Source organism: Desmodus rotundus, chromosome 12, assembly GCF_022682495.2.
Source record: "Desmodus rotundus isolate HL8 chromosome 12, HLdesRot8A.1, whole genome shotgun sequence".
Lineage (NCBI taxonomy): Eukaryota > Metazoa > Chordata > Mammalia > Chiroptera > Phyllostomidae > Desmodus > Desmodus rotundus.
In genome coordinates this window covers 11,107,654-11,123,191 of record NC_071398.1, presented here as the reverse complement: position 1 = coordinate 11,123,191, position 15,538 = coordinate 11,107,654, and the positions used below count along the sequence as shown (strand labels likewise).

The window sequence follows — 15,538 nt, the reverse complement described above, 5'->3', positions numbered from 1 at the left end:
TTTTTCTTCAATTTAATTTGCTTCGCTTGTTTGCAAGTGCAGGGTGGGGCAGAAATATGTTTACAGTTGTTCACATGGAAAACACTACAATAATTAATAAATAAAATAAGCTCTGCTTTTGGCATACTCACAATTGTGAATCTACTTTTGCTTCACTCTGTAACAATGACTCAAAGGGTATGTATAGAAATTTTGGGAGGAAACCAAGTTCTTCAAGTATAAGAGCTCTCTTTGAAGACAATCAGTTGTGAATTTTAATCATCTGAAACCCAAGGCTTAGCTCATACCCAGTCAAAAAGAATTCTCCACCTAACAGTGAAGCAGACCCAAACATACATGCACTGTTCACTGGAAAGTGATGTTTGCTGAAGAACTGGACCTAAACTTGGCCCCACCCTTGCTCCCATGGCATTGTATTTGCAGCTCTGAAAGGAGCCAGTCAGTTTCTTTCTAGAATCCAACCCTTTCATCATTTCATCCCCATGACCCTCAATCTGCCACAAAGTATGCACCTACTGTTTGTTCAATACATAATGTGTTTGCCAATCCATTCAGTAAACAAACGGAGGAATACCATGGCCTTGAATATTAAGTAGGACTTTCTTGATCATAGAACACTTAGCACTTAGCCAACTAAGCACTGCTGGAGGCTGTAAGTGTGTGAGGACATGAGCTGGGCCAATCCTCTTTGGTCCACGTTGACTAGCTCATACTGTACGACTCAGGGGTGTCCAACATTTTGGCATCTCTGGGCCACACTGTAAGAAGAAGAGTTGTCTTGGGCCACACATTAAATACATCGTGACACATAATCACAAAAATATCTCATCATGTTTTAAATAAATTTACGATTTTGTGTTGGGCCCCATTCACAGCCATCTTGGGCTGCACGTGACCCACGGGCTGCAGGTTGGACACGCCTGCTAGTAGGTGGTGTACAGTGGCCTCCCACATGATTGCTACTATGAATTGGACCAAGCTGACCTGAATGCAGAGTTGGTAGGTTGGAGGAACAATCTGACTTTCTGGTAGCATTCTCGCTGATTGTATTACTGGTGTTGCTGTGTGTATAAAATTTAGATAGCAATAAAAATAGTTTAAGGGGCCCTAAAGAGATGTTTGTTTTGGTTTAAAGCTCTCCGGATTTCTAAGCCAATGGATTTGTTTGGGTAATTGTGAGTGAGGATTTTCTTGAAACTCTAGGGACTATTCAGTTTAATTGTGTTGCATCTGGTGCAGACTCTGCGTGCCTTGGATAAGGCCAAAGGATTCTTTGCTGCTTTGCATCTTTTATTACACAGGTAGATTCCCTCTGTCCTTTCATCATCTATTTGTTTTCAACTATAATGGCCTTGACCAGGTTTTGATTATATGCTAGACTTAGTATTTACCCCTCATACCGAACTCATGAGGTCAAAATCATTGTAGTTCCTATGATACAGAATTGGAAACTGAGACTCAGATTGGACCCTGAGACTTTGCACAGGGTCACACAATTAGTAAATGATAAAACCAGGTTTAAAATTCTAAAGGTCACACTCTTTACTTAATAAAACAAGTTTTGTCAACCTTCATCATCTCTCTACCTCTTCATTATATTTGCCACACCTACTAACCATATATAGTTTAAGTTATTTAAGATTTATTTTAAAAGAAATTTAGTTACTTTATTAATTTTAAATTTTTATTTTAATTTATATCTCTTACTATCATATATAAAACCAATTATTATGTGCCAGAAACAGAAATATACCATAAATAAAATACTATAAAAGGAAAACAATGTGCATTCTATTTTTTTAAGATTTTATTTATTTATTTTTAGAGACATGGAAGGGAAGGAGAAAGAGAGGGAGCGAAACGTCAATATGCGGTTGCCTCTCATGCACCCCCTACTGGGAAACTGGCCTGCAACCCAGGCATGTACCCTGACTGGGAATCGAACCGGTGACCTTTTGGTTTGCAGCCTGCACTCAATCCACTGAGCTACACCAGCCAGGTCACAATGTGCCTTCTTATGGAGTACTGATGCTATGGGAGGGCTCTAAATTTGACACCTGTTATCAAAGTATAGGTTTCTTTAAAGTACCTTAGAAAACGGAGATATCTGTAATAGTGTAACAATAAAAATAAAAGTTAACAACAATAAAAATAGAGTTAAAAAAAGAAAATGTTAGGTGTTTGAGATATGTTATCATCATTGACACGATCTCTTACTCAAGAGTAAAATATAAGGGAAATGGGAGTAATTCACTATTTAATTTAATATTGTTTAAATATTAAATAAGCTCTCACATCCAAATCATGACTTGGGCACTGTGCTTTGGAAAACATGGGAGGTTCACAGCCAACTTTCAGGTAAAGCTCATTAGGGGAGCAAGTGATCTGTTGGTTCAAATAAAGAGCAAACTCTGACACCTCCCTTGGCGAAAACAACCACTGATTCTGCCATCCACATTGCTGGTGTTGTTGCACTGCCAGCCGACTTCTGGACAGAGAGCTTCCATTCAACTAACAGCAGATAAAATAGGCATCCGTGCATCAGCACAGATGAGTTCAACCAGTTCGTGAAGAAGTTGCCAGAAGTTCTTCCACTCATAGTCCTTCTAAGTGGCAGGTGTATTCTCCTTGGTCCTACCTGCTTTCATCCCTCCAGTGAATTTGCCTCCCTGGACCATGACAACAGCCTGTAGTTTAGCTTGCAATTTCCCTTGTTAAATTCTCTGATACGTATGGAAATGTGTTCTTAAATAATCAGCTTCACATTTTACAGAGAAAATTCCCCAAATCCACCAGTGTTCAAACCCTCAAATTTGTGTACACTTTCTGAGTAGACTACTCTGCATTCGCTATATAGCACATAGGACGTGGGCCCTCTTGTCCAGTCAGCGGATTCTCTGAATCAGATCGTGACCACTTGCTTTGAAATACTCGATTTTCAGATCATTGGGAAGAATTAAAATATAAACTCTTCAACAGGATTTCAGGTCCCTTTACCTATAAAAGCATCATGGTCTGCTGGCTCTAAGTTCCACTCACACAAGCTTCCACAGTTTTCTTTTGCTTTGTTTTTGTTGCTACACCATTTTTTATGTCTTCGGTCCGAAATTTATGTTCCGACCCTTGTCCTGTCTCATCCACCAATTCATCCTCAGCTCTTTCTACAGTAGAAAAGAAACCCCATTTTTTACCACCCTGTACATTTCTGTCCACTGGGGACAGAAAAAACTACAGTCACCTAATTATGTAACACCTAATTATGTGACTCTCTCCTCATTGTATAAGCTCTCAAAAGCAAAACCAGGGTTTTCTAATTTTACTACCATATTCCTAGTGCCAAGCCCAGTGTCTGGTGCAGAGTAGAAGCTCATGAGATAGTAACTGGACGCCAATCAGTGGCCACACGGACGGATGAATGAGCAGATGGGTGATGACTCTTTGGGGATTTGTATCCAAGTAGCAAAGAACGTTTTCCAGATAACTACAATGGTTTCCATATATAACACATCAGACATTAAATACAGCACAGTTAAACGTGGCATATGTAGGAACAAGTAGGTGAGATATAGGCAACTAGGTAGAAGCTGGATTTCATTTTATTTTCTATTTCTTGCTCTCGTAGGGCAACACCTGTGCACGGTTCTCGCTAATTAGCATCACCTGGTAGTGATTGCTGAAGGAGAGCCTGTGAATTAAGATCTTGATTGGATGAGTGCTCAAGATCCGTTTTTTCCCCAACATTTTCTTTTTCCTTTGTAAATTATATGTGACTTTTTTTTTTATCCTCCCATTTATGGAACTTGACAATCTGCTTTATATATTTCCTTTGAATCAGCACTAAGGCTGCTATCAGTCAAAATCATTTGGCAAAACATGATGTTGGCCATGGAACAGCAAAAAAGGTTTCAAGGTGAAGGAAGGCAGTCACGGGGTTTGCAGGCCCCGATGCTTGTCATTACCGTGCCCTTCACCCTGCCTGTGCTCCTCACTGCACCCCTCCCCTCACCCAACTGTGCCATGCTCACCCGCTTATCCCACATACCCATGTGTTTTGGACATGAGGTGAGGAGGTGGAGGAGGGGGGATAGAAATGGAATAGCAGGTTTAGGAGAGCAGGGGAATGCAAAGCAAGAAAATAGATGAGAGCAGCAGGAGGCAGTGGGAAGGCCTGCTGCGAGTGGAGACAGGCAGCATTTATATCCCAACCTTATGTCTCCCAGGCCAGTGTTGGCTCTGTGCTCTTCCTTACCATGCTGGTGTTCTCTCTGTCTAGAATGTCCTTGTCACTTGGAACGTTCAGACTGTCCTCCAAGACCCAGCTCAAAAATCACCTATAACCCCCACACTAATCAGTCCTGTCTCTATGTTCCATTTTGTTTTCACATTAATTTTAATGTGTGTGTTTATGTCTCATTCCTAGTAGACTGTGAATGCTTGAGAAGTAAATGTTCGTTTATTCACGTACGTATTCTCAGAATGTGTCTGGCGTAGGGTAGATGCTGAGTAAATATTTGTTGAAAGAAAAGAAGGAAGAAAAGAAAGAAGGAAGGAAGGAAGGAAGGAAGGATGGAAGGAAGGAAGGAAGGGAGGAAGGAAGGAAGGAAGGAAGGAATGGAGGGAGGAAAGCTTATAACTTTTGTTTGTAACTTTTCTCTTTTCTTTTTAATTCATATTTCATTAATTTTTTTATCACCATTACTCCTCCTTATACTCCCCTCCCCCCACAATCACCACACCATTGTCATGCCCATGAGTCCTTGTCCCTTTTTGCTTGATCCTTCCACCCCCTAACCACCTCCCCCCCAGAGCTGCCAGCCTGCTAGCTATCTATGAGTCTGTCTCTATTTTGCTTGTTAGTTCAGTTTGTTCATTAGATTCCACATATGAGTGAAATCATATGGTACTTCTCTGATGGGATTATTTCACTTAGCATCATGTTGTCCAGGTCCATCCATGCTATTGCAAAGGTAAAAGTTCTTCCTTTATACAGCCAAGTATTATTCCGTTGTGTAAACGTCCCATAGTTGTTTTATCCACTTACCTACTGATGGACACTTGGGTGGCTTCCATATCTTAGCTATTGTAAATAACACTGTAATGAACATAAGGTGCTTATGTTCTTTCAAATTAGTGTTTTGAGTTCTTCAAATAAATTCCCAGAAGTGGAATCACTGGGTCTTAATGTAGACTGGTGCAGCCACTATGGAAAGCAGTATGAAGATACCACAAAAATTTAAAAATGGCCCCTGGCTGGTGTGGCTCAGTGGATTGAGTGCTGGCCCGTGAACCAACGGGTCACTGGTTTGATTCCCTGTCAGGGCACATGCCTGGGTTACAGGCCAGGTTCCTCCACGTGGGGTGTGTGAGACACAACCACACATCGATGTTTCTCTACATCTCTTTCTCCCTCCCTTCCCCTCTGTCTAAAAATAAACAAATACAGTTTTAAAAAAATTTTTTAAATGGGACTGCCTTATTTGTAACATATTTTAAAAATCTATTAGCCTATTAAAACAATACTGAGCATTTAAAAGTGCCTGGGTTTTGGAGTCAGACAGAAGTCCTGATTTCTGTCATATCCTCTTGTGTTTTGTGAAATTTCTATAAATACCTAAACCTTGATTTTCTCATCTGTCATCAAGCACGAAACATATAAAGTAACTCATGTAATGCCTAAGGCATATTTAGGGCTCACCACCTCCTGTTACCACTCTTTCTCCCACAAGCATATAAATGTGAAATAAGATATATACCTATTGTTTCTGACTTGGGTGATATAAGTTGCATTTGTTTAATGCTGTTGTCTTCCCCCCCCCAAATGACACCAGTGGTTTTGCAGCTCACTATTGACAGGGAAGTCACTCATGTGGGTACTAGAAATATCGGGGGGAACACTTTGTAAAGTATATGATGGTTCAGTCAGGGTACTGTACACCTGAAAATACTGTACCACAAAATAATATTGAATGTAGACTGTAATTTTGTAAAAAAAAAAGCAATCCATGCCCTGGCTGGTGTGGCTCAGTAGATTGAGCATGGGCCTGCAAACCACAGGGTCACAGGTTCAATTTCCAGTCAGGGCACATGTCTGGGCTGCAGGCCAGGTCCCCAGTAGGGGGCGCACTAGATACAATCACACATTGATGTTTCTCTCCCTCTCTTTCTTCTTCCCCTCCCCATCTCTAAAAATAAATAAATAAAATCTTTTTTAAAAAAAGCAATCCATGAATATCATACCATTTAACTTGGTAGTCCATCTGGAGGATTTTAATAGTCCCTCCCAAACTGACTCATGGTTGAAAGAGAGAAGGAGTCCCCTCAACTCTTAAATGACATTCCTCACACAGTTGTCCGCAGGTTCTGTATTTCTTTTTTGCTTAAAATTTCCCAAACTATCCCAGTTTCTTCCACAGGCACAGCACAACTAATAATCTGAAGCTCCCCCATTTGTCCTTGAACTTCCGAAGTGGAGGTACGGAAAGTGGCCACGTGGCCACTGTACATACAAAGCGCCCTCCACATGGTCTCAAACTTCTGCTTCTCCACCTCCACTTATGATCGATAATGCCTACTTCCTGATTCTCACTTTCCTCCCTACTAAAACTCGTATGAAAAGAATACCCTGGTGTACTTATATCGAGAAATAAACGATATAAATTGCAGGTCCGGGCACACAGTAGTAGCTCAGTAAACACACATTCTCTCTTTTCTGACCTCTGATAACACCTGCTCTGAACCTTGCCGGCATCGTGTGAACATCAACCCATCTCTTCCTGTCCTTCAACCCTTTGAGAATTATTTTGCCATACACATTTAAAGAGGCTAGATGATTTTTTGTAAGTATTAGAAAAAGACACACACACTTACTAAGGGTCAAAGAGCCTGAGAATGGTTGTAATGAAACTACTTATTTACCAATTTCATAAAAAAAAAACCAAATAATCACTATTATTAATGTCACCAGCAGGGCAGTTATAGGAAAAATACTGATTTTTTTTTTAAAATCACAGAAAGATTAAGAAACCTAAAGAAAACTGCAGCACTCCTAAAAGATGTCAAGGATATTTTAACTGCAAAGCAAGTATTACTGTTGAATTTTACATGTAAAGATTGAGTATCTCAGTGTCAAAAGGAAATAGCTTCTGCTACCTACTAACAATGTGAAACAGAGAAAAATTATAATTTATTGATGATAATTATTCCAGGCATTTAGTTAAGTGTTTCTGATATAGTACTAACTTACTGAATTCTTACAAAGACCCTATATGATTTCCCAAACTATAATGATTAGAAAACATACTTAAATAGGCTAAATATATGCCCAAATATAAAATGATAGCTTAAGGCATTTTCAGTAAACTCATTTTTTATTACTTTATAGTATGCAGCCTAACCAAATAATCAAATGTTGAGCTGTAACAAGCTCCAAGTATGTTGACCTATATGATATGTGATGTATTTGCATGTTTTTAAAGAAAATAATTTACTGGTTATGGAAAGAGCTTAGTACATTCTCATATGAAATAATATCACACAGTTACCATTTCTAGAAAATTGTCTCTCTCACTCTCCATACTTTCCTTCCCTTCCTCCCTCCCTCTCTCCTTCTCTCTCTCTCTCTCTCTCTCTCTTCCTTCATTCACCTGACGAGTTCTTTACAAAACTAAAAGTCCTTTTATATGAAACTTCCCAAATCCAATCTCGTCCCAGATTTAGATTTGACCTATTTCATCCTGGTATTTCCACACTACATATTACTCTATATGTTTTAGTACCAAGATATTAATAATATCTATACCGATAAACATTCCTCTCAATTTTATTAGAGTTTCAGTTCCTGGAGTATAGATTTTTAGTGAAACTCGATGAACCTAATATGTGTGATAAAAATTTCAATGGTTCATATTTAGTATAGTCTACTTAATTTCCTATCTATCAGAATCCCTAGAAGGATGCCAACTTAAAAAATACACTTTAATGTACACTCTGTGCCAGAAAGTCCACCTAACTCTATAAACATCATGCCGTTTCTCATCATAACTACCTAGCATTTTATTTTAACAATTTGATAGATAACAGCTGGACAGCTCACAATATTTAAGTAAACATTTTAAAATATAAATCTTTAGATATTAATTGAGTCTGTTAGTGTTTGTCTCACTCTCAAATATAATGTTACAGGAGAAACTCCCAGAAACTGAGTTCTTCTTACTGATGCAGCAAAGAATTACAGGTCAGCAAGCCTACTAGAGTGCAAGCAAAGTTTATTAGTGCTAAGTTCTAATAGTAGGAAAGCAAAACCAAGGGTGTCAAAAGTAGGGTGGCCAGAGGCCAGGTAGCCACAAAGGGAAGCCAGAGCCCCTGCCTCCACCAGATGCCAAGTGGCCAGGGGCTCCCCATGTGGCCAAAAGAGCCAAGAGCCAAGAGAGTGAGTCCTTTGTTCTGAGGACTTGTATAGTTGGTGGGATGGGGGTGAGGGAGTTACATTTTGATTGACAGGTAAAGCTGGTGCCAGCTTCCTGCTGGGGAGACGTGACTACCCACACATAGGTAGGGGTGGGGGTCAGTTGGCCCAAATCCTTATCTTGCTCCAGACTCTCTTTGTTCATTTTGCATGTGTGACTCGAGGCAGGCAGTTAACCAGCATTGGTTTAGGGTCTCTTCTTTGGGCACTGTAGACCCCTCTGCTTCCCCCTCCTAGACCTTGCTATTATAGGTCTATACTTATTGAATGGATCCAAACACTATTAAGGTAAAGCAAAAGTGGACACTAGTTTGTGAATTTCAGAATATTATATTTACTCATTTTTGCTGAGATCTGAGGCACATGTACAGATTCATACGAAATTTAGTTTCCAGTATAAGAGTATCCGGTCAAAATTGCCACTGTTCCTTATATTTTAAGATAGAGAATCTTGCCTTACCATTATTTATCTTAATTTTACTCACACAGGACCTCAGCTGCTTATTACATGCCTGTTTAATCACATTTTCATCAAAATGGGTGGCATAATTCTGCTTTCCGATCCCACAATGAAACGTGTGTTTATTATGCACGGGACATGGCCACTGGCCCCTCACGTCCCGTTGCGACTGTCTGAGCACGTGTCCCAGAGGCTGCGTCAAGGGTGAGTGGGATGCGTCTGTTCCAAGCATTCTCTCGATAATAATGGGTCCTGGTCTTCCTCCCCACCTTCGCACCTCACCCAGAGTAAGACCTTCTCAGCAGATCTTTCTCTTCTTTCATTTCTTTTAAAATGTATATAATGAATAGAAATTGTGGGGGGGGGGAGAGATCTCAACTGATTTAAGGACAGGGGAGGGTTGGAACTGAGAAACCATCCAACTGTACTTGCCCTCCAGACCCCTCGCCCTAATCCAATGTTGAGCACTTCGACTACAAGATAATAACCAGCTATGTAAAAATAATATGTGACAAAAGGACTATCAAAATGTATGAATACTGAAGATGTGCCGACTGAACACTTTCAGCTCTAATTATGCAAGTATACAAATCAGCAAAAGCAGCTGTTTGGGGGACTGCGTTGCATTGACTTCAGATGAGCAGAGATTTGAAAAGGCATTCATCGCCCGTGACATTGTGTCTGTCTTTTTCATCCCTGAAAGACCATTCTGTGAGACACTGTTATGATTTAAATGTCATTTCCACTGGAGTAGCAAGAACAAAGCAGGATTTCCAATAGCAGATCTAATTAAGAGAATAATATTTGCCTATTGTTAGTGCCTAATTAGTTTCCCCTGTATTCATGTTTATAAAGGTGGCTCTGTTATAATTACAGTTCAACAAGGAATCATTATGTAATGTGCCTGCGTGTAAAAAATAGAGCGGAGATACTTAAAGGTCTTCTCTCTTCTTCCTGGGCACTTACCAACACACACAATAGAGATATCAAATGGTTCCATTTCACTCATTACTTTTCCTTCACAGTGTGAGACACACACTAATAAGTTCAGTGGGGGGAAGAAGGACTATTATTCTCCCGTTCAATAAATAAAACTTCTGCAGCACATATAAGCTTGTGGATTCGGGGGTTGTTAGAAGTTCACTGTAAGTTTTCTAGCATTTTAAAAATGATAATTCTCTCTGGCTCTCCCCCACTTTTTGCAAAAGGATAATAGAAATAGACAAAGATAAAAATGATACAGTCATGCGTTGCAAATGCATGCAAAATACTCCATTTGTAATGATAATCTATGTTAATGAGAGAGGTAAATTGGGCTTAAAGACAATAATTTGATTTTCCGTGCTTACCTCTAAAAAGAAGAGTTTGATCAAACCAATACACTACTTGTCTTTAAGAAAATGTGTTGAATTCCATCAGAAACATGTAAGACCCTGGACACCTGAGCCAGGCCAGTTCAACCCCCCCTTCCCACCTTCCTTTAATACCCTAACCAAAAACGGTCTGGGGTAGCTGCACAACAGGATCACGTCATGTCCTGCTATGAAGAAGCCATACAATTTCCATGGCTTAACAAAATAGAATTTTATTTTTATTCGTGAAGCTGTAGACTGAGCATAGCACATGATTTATGTCCACATTATGATTCAGGGCCCAGGCTGATTCCAGTTCCCAGGCTCTCAGATTTCTCTTCTAACCAAGATAGAGACAATGGGCAATAATAACAAACAAACAAGGAACCCACTCCCCAACCCCCCCACCCGCCCCGCAAAAAAACCCCAACAACATACTTCTTAAAACCCTGGCCTGGAAGTGACACACATGGCTTACGTTCATTTTCCACTGGTGAGCATGGAGTCACAAGACATGGGTCTGTTTCTTGATGGTTTTTCAACCTTCTCCCATTGACAATTCCAGATTGTGAAAGAGGAAGCAAATTCAGTTGCAGAGCTGTCTTTTCTGCATCATTCCTATTGAACAGGCTGCTTCATTACTTGGCCATTTCATTTGGCGATTTCTCACTCAACCTTCAAACTATGTTCAAGCATAATTTCCCTTTACAGTCATCTGTGATCTTCCCAGACAAGATAAGAAATTGCCTCTTCCTTACAGCTCTAGCATCGGTAAATATTTCTATTAAAGTACCATGTGTGTGTGTAACTATTTAATTGCCTGTCTCTTACGGTCATTTCTAGCATCATTTCTACTACTACTTCCACTTACTCTCCGTGAGTTGTTTCTTCTTCCTGCATTGCTTCATTTATTAGTTGTTTTGGTGAATTTCATATCTATACCTCTAAAGTAACGCTTTCTCTAGATTTTAATGCTCATAACGTATTAGTCAAGGGTCTCAGAGAAGAACAATAGGGGATATAGACAGATTGAGAGAGATATATGGATATAACTAGATACAGACATACTCATACAAATATGCATGGACATGAGTTGGGTTATAAGTTGGATAATTACAAATTGGAATATATATGTATATAAGTAGATTTATTATAAGATATTGGCGAATGCAAGTATGGGGGCTGAGAAGTTCCACAGTCTGCTGTCTGCACACTGGACACTCAGGAAAGCCTTTGGTATATAGTTTGAAAGCCTGAGAGCTGGAGAGCCAATGGCCACTCCAGCCTGGGTCTCAAAGTCCTGAGAACCAGGAGCTTTGAGAGCAGGAGACTGAAGTCCCAGCTCCTGCAGTCAAGCAGGGAATGAATTAAACCTCCTCTACCTTTTTGTTCTCTCCAGGCCCTCAGTGGATTGAGTGTCCCCACACCACACCCTGAGGGAGAAACGTCTGCTTTCCCATTCCACCCATTCAAATGCTAATCTCTTCCAGAAGCACCCTCACAGACCCACCCAGAAGTGATGTTAAATCAGCTCTCTGGGTGTTCCTCGGACCAGTCCAGTTGATCCCACAGTTCACCATCACTTATAGCAAATACCTACTTGGAGATACTGAATGTGAACACACTGTGTTCTGTGGCTGCACGTGAACCACGTAAGACAACCATTTGGGCGAGCTCAGGATTTTGCGGTTCAGGACTCTAGGAAGAGCAAGGAGGGGTGTGTCATCTGTGCTCCACATTCAGTGAGGTCCTGGACTTGGATGAGGCACATGCCTGCTTCTGGCTCAGTGTGAATGGCGTGCCCCTGGTAGGCCCTCAGTTCCACTCCGTGGCTCTTCCTCCTTTTACTTTTTCCTGGATTTGGAACATCCAAGTATTCTTCTCTGGTCATATACCTAATTACATGCACAGAGATGCCTGATCGATCTCTTCTTCGACTTTTTTTTTTTTTTAATGTTGTGAATCTCACTGGGGGTAAAAAGAAATTTTATTTTAAAACTAAGCAAGTCCTCCCTCCTTTATGATTTCTCTAAATTATCTTCAAAAACTCAAGTTACTTCTTCAGTTCAGTTTTCTCTTGTCAAATTTTAACATAGGAAGCTTGAAGAGACTAATTGCTATATTTTTAACGTCTTGCCTACAAATTTCCCAGCCGGATTCATGAGTCAATTAGGCAGTCTTTCTCTTTCCCACATTTCCTCGTGTAACTGTTGCCAAACATTCTGCCACTACGTAACAGGAGAGGCACTAAGCTAAGAAATCGAGTAAGTCACCCAAACTCTTCACTCTGTCAATGTAGGTCACCTATTATTACTTGTCCAGGGTGGAATGAAACATTTAAAATTCAATTAAAGAAAACATTTAATCAGGTGTACCATGTAAATTTAGTATAAGAAGAAAAATGAACATTAGAAAATATTTTGGTTGATGAAGAATTTCTCTCCCAAAATACTCAACCTCAAAACATAAGTACACTATATCATAATATCTCAACTTGAACTGGGTATACTTAAATAAGTCTCTAAAGTAGAAAGTAATACACCTGGAGTTACAGATTTATAGACTCAAAAAAAATGGCTAATAAAGAAAAAGATGCAAAATCAAAATAGACCAAACTTAAGAAAAAATTTTAAAAAATGGAAAAATAAAACTTTTGTAAATAAAAAAAATCACAAACATGTCCTCTTTTCAATGCAATCAACATAAAATATCATAAAAGGATTTGAAAAGAGGGGTGAAATTAACATAAAACAATTGGGCATTGATGTATGTAAAAGATTGCTTAGGGTAATCCATCCATCCTTGAAGAAGAAAAACCAAACTGTTGATGAGGGAAATATAATCAAAGGAGATGTCGGGGCTGTAAAAGCAGACCTGAATATGGTGTATGATATTTAAAAGTGTACTATGTATATGGAAAAATTGACCTCAATGATCAACTCTTTAAGACATATCTGGCCAAAATATCACTACACTTGAGGAATTATGAGTTCCTGAGGCAATGGTGACCATACATAAAATTTAAAATTCTAAAAGTTATATGCAAAAAAAAAAAAAAATAGAAGGATGGATGGAAATAACAAGCACAGCTACCTAACATTCATCCTGTTAGCATAGTTAGATGACAGAGAAATTCGTTACCAAAAATACATTTTAAAAAAATTAGGATGGGGGTTATCTAACTACGCCAGGAAGCAGGATGTGCCCAAAGTAAGCCAGAGGTATACCCAAAGGACACAGGGGTCAGTCTGGAGAGAGTACTATTGTCCCAATCTTGGACCTCTCGACATCAACATTAATAACAGTACTAGATTATGATGCATAGTAATATTCAAAATAAATGATCAAAAATACCCAGTTTCCCCTATGCAAGGGATTAACTGCCCGGAAACAGAAGTCACTGTCTTTTCCATCTTCCTATCTTCTTACTGCTTGGTCTGTGGGCCACACACTCTCCTGCCTGCCTTATAGTTATGCCTCAAGGCATTGAGGAAATCACGGACTTTCTGCTCACAGCCAGAGGAGACAATGCCAGAGCTGTCAAGATCAAGAAAAATAAGGATAATATGAAGTTCCAAGTTCAGTGACGCAGGTACCTCTATGCCCTTGTCATCACAAAGAGAAGGCACAGAAACCGAAGCAGTCCTCACCTCCAGGTCTGGCTGCAGAAGATCTGGAATGAACCACATACTCGGATTTTAATTTTATTAATTTTTAAAAATTATTTTTTTAAAAAAGCAAGGAAGGGAGAGGAAATGTAAATTTAAAAAAAAAAAGGAAGGAAAGCTATTTGGGAAGATAAGAACCCCAGTTAGTAATTATATAAAGAATGATATACATTCTTTTAATCACTGTTTTGTAGGTACCAATGTAATAATTATTCCAGGCAATGATCATCACTGAATAGTAAATGCTTAAATGAAATTGTTTAGGAATTAGCATATTGACATGCTTCCCGATGTATAACCTCATACTGAAACCTCTTAATTGTTAACTTCTCAAACCACAACCCCACAGTATAACCCTTAATTATAAAAGGAAAAATAAATTAGAATGGCAAGATCTGGGAGACACCATCTTAACTGTGTGATTTTGTAAAACCAATAAGAACACAGATTCATCGTCTACGTTTTGGGCAGTAAAAGCTCTTGCCAAACTTTTGAGCCCTGCTATGAGGGACACACTTTACAAATGATGAAACTGGCTCAGAGATTTCATGAATAAAGAAAACCCAAGACTCAGTCAAGATCTGGGAAGCAGGCTTGAGCATTTCTAGTTACAAAGCTCTTCTGCGTAGACCAGAGCAACCTGAAGATTGTCAAGGACTCCAGTAGGTAAGCTGTCTACTGCTGATCCTGAAAGTGTCTCCCAGGGACTGTAACTCACATACTTGGAAATCTTGGAGAATATCATTCCTAATTCATCTAAGTAGCTTAAAGTTCTGTCCGGGCAAGAGCTTAGTAGAAAATATTACTTACCTAGTAATTACCCCTAGTGCATTTCTTCTTCCTGTCTCTCCTCTTAGGTTCTGAACTCCAAGGGGCAGAGGTGCTGGTTTTCTTATCTTATCACTAAGTAGAGTCCCTGGCCCCATACATTTACTCGATCACTTATGATACAAATTGAATTATATTAATAGATGTCTCCCCTAACCCCAACAGAGTTAGGAGATCCTAAGCACAGATCAGCTATTTTTTTCCCTATCAACTTTTTTTTTTAACATTTTATTTTCTCCAAGCTACATCAACATCAGGTTTACAGGGTTTTAACTCAATATACAACTAATGAATGAAACCCATTTGGACCACAGCAACCTCTATTCTAGGTGGTAAGGAATTTCATACATACACAATCAGACTATTTACAATGTGCCTTGTCTTTTATCCTTAACAAAATGTAGTTGATGAGAAAAATTTCATTTCCCTATAATATCTAGCAATACTATGCATAACCAGTATGTACATTTGAAAATCTCTGGGTCTCACATTTAACCAGGTTTAAGGCTCTGAATCTTAATGATCCAATTATGAAGGGGCTTAGCTCTGATCCTAGCAGCCAGGAAAGGAAGGCAGAGAAGAAACAGGCAACACACCAGACACCTATGTGCTACACATGTTTTACATAATCATAGCACCACAGAGAAGTGGATATCAGAACTCTAATTTTATAGATGTATAAACAGCAAATGTGAAAGATTCAGTAATTCCCTCTTGATCACATGAAAGTAACTAAGAATTGTAAGTTAGGATTCTTACAGGGTCC

The 15,538-nt window shown here is 39.3% G+C and overlaps 1 pseudogene; it reads left to right on the top strand.

The window, feature by feature from the left end:
* The first annotated feature begins 13,749 nt into the window (after positions 1-13,749).
* LOC112296639 (large ribosomal subunit protein eL38 pseudogene) lies at positions 13,750-13,958 on the top strand (annotated as a pseudogene).
* The last annotated feature ends 1,580 nt before the right edge of the window (positions 13,959-15,538 follow it).